Source organism: Octopus bimaculoides, chromosome 11, assembly GCF_001194135.2.
Source record: "Octopus bimaculoides isolate UCB-OBI-ISO-001 chromosome 11, ASM119413v2, whole genome shotgun sequence".
In the NCBI taxonomy this organism is placed as follows: Eukaryota; Metazoa; Mollusca; class Cephalopoda; order Octopoda; family Octopodidae; genus Octopus; species Octopus bimaculoides.
In genome coordinates, this window is record NC_068991.1 from 12,837,266 (window position 1) to 12,839,444 (window position 2,179).

At 40.8% G+C, this 2,179-nt stretch overlaps 1 long non-coding RNA gene across 1 annotated transcript in view; it reads left to right on the forward strand.

Moving 5' to 3' along the window:
* Nucleotides 1-1,674, forward strand: part of LOC128249050 (uncharacterized) — a 23,753-nt gene extending 22,079 nt beyond the window's left edge. The window contains exon 3 of the long non-coding RNA XR_008265156.1: nucleotides 1,384-1,674. This is a non-coding gene — a long non-coding RNA (uncharacterized LOC128249050). The remainder of the gene's footprint in view (nucleotides 1-1,383) is intronic.
* Nucleotides 1,675-2,179: the final 505 nt, after the last annotated feature.

Consider the following 2,179-nt stretch of genomic DNA (forward strand, 5'->3'; position numbering starts at 1 on the left):
TGGTGTTGATGGCAGTGGTTTTGTCAATAGTGATGATGATGGTAGTGACTGTGGCAGTGGTTGTTGTTGTTGTTTTAAGGGATGGTTGTGGTGGTGGTGGTGGTGGTTTTGGTGGTGGTGGTGGTAGTGGTGTTGATGGCAGTGGTTTTGTCAATAGTGATGATGATGGTAGTGACTGTGGCAGTGGTTGTTGTTGTTGTTTTAAGGGATGGTTGTGGTGGTGGTGGTGGTGGTGACAATGGTTACGGTGAGTAAGGTAGATGTAGCGTGGTGGTGATGGTGGCGACAGTGGTGGGGGTCGATTTTATTGGTGAAGTATGATTGATGAGGTGAAAGTTCTGGTGGTCATAGCAGTGGAATGACAAATCAAGTTTCATGGACTTTTAATTTTTAATTAATTATTATTTTAATTATCCTAATTATTATTTTCATCATCATCATTTTAACTCCATGACATTTGTTGATGTAAATTTATGCGCACTGTGTACTCACTTTAAGTCGGACGGTGTAAATACACACAGCTTTATCTGCTCCAGTTTTGTACCAGGATTTTGTACCGGTTGGCATAAATAACCATTGTCACTCATAGAGTTGATGATAGAGGCCACTGAGCAAATTTCATGGAATCTGATAAGTTTGTTAGATTCTTCTTGTAAATATTTCCAACCCGGTTCAAGTCTTTATCACCAGGATTGTATAAAACCTGTGATTTCCACTATGGCTTCCTATCAAATTCGTACATATTCAGCAAATTCTTCTGGTCTTTCTCTTTTACTCTTTCACTTGTTTCAGTCATTTGGCTGCGGCCATGCTGGAGCACCGGCTTTAGTTGAGCAAATCGACCCCAGGACTTATTCTTTGTAAGCCTAGTACTTATTCCATCAGTCCCTTTTGCCGAACTGCTAATTTACGGGGATGTGAACACACCAGCATCGGTTGTCAAGCGATGGGGGGGGGGGACAAATACACACACACACATATACATATATACGACGGGCTTCTTTCAGTTTCCGTCTACCAAATCCACTCACAAGGCTTTGGTCGGCCCAAGGCTATAGTTGAAGACACTTGCCGAAGGTGCCACACAGTGGGACTAAACCCGGAACCATGTGGTTGGTAAGCAAGCTACTTACCACACAGCCACTTCTGTGCCTATAATAATAATAATAATAATAATAATAATAATAATATTTTCCTTTTGTTTTTCTCTTCTCTGTTTGCTTTTATTTCTAACTTTACTTTTTACCTTTTTTATTTGTTATATGTTTTCTAACAACCATAATTACATTTTCAATCAATTACCAATTCCTTAAAATGATCTCCCCTTTTCCTTGAGAGTCGCTAACACTTACCTCTGGATTTTTGATTTCTTTCTCTAACTAGAAAAGAAATTGCATTTCATTGAAAATATTTTGTCAGGCCAAGAGGATGATGAAGATGACAATGATGATGATGAAGACTCTCGCAATGATAGTGACAGTAAAGATGACGATAAGGATGACAATCCTGATGGTGAAGATAGTGGTTATGGTGAGGATAAGAGGCAATAAAGGTGATAATGGTGAGATACCGCTACCAAAATAATGGCAATGATTATAATGATGGTGAGGATGATAAAAGTGGTGGTGGCGGCACCAGCGGTGGTAGTGGTGCTGGTGGTGCTGGTGCTGATGTTGTTGTTGTTGTTGTTGTTGTTGTTGTTGTTAGTGGTGGTAGTGCTGCTACTGCTGCTGGTGGGGGGGGGTTATGAGATAGTGACAAACATAACTGATATCAATAAAGGTGGCAATGTCAGTGATGAGAGTAGTGGTGGTGATGGTGGTGATGATGTCGATGATGATGATGATGATGACGATGATGACGATGATGACGATGATGACGATGATGACGATGATGGTCGATGATGGTCGATGACGATGATGGTCGATGACGATGATGACGATGATGATGATGATGATGATGGTGATGACGATGATGATGATGATGGTCGATGATGATACTGGTGGTGATGATGACGATGATGATGATGATGGTGATGATGATGTTGATGATGATGATGGTCGATGATGACGATGACAATGATGATGATGATGATGATACTGGTGGTGATGATGACGATGATGATGATGATGATGATGGTGATGATGACAATGATAGCAATCATAGGGATGGTGGTGCT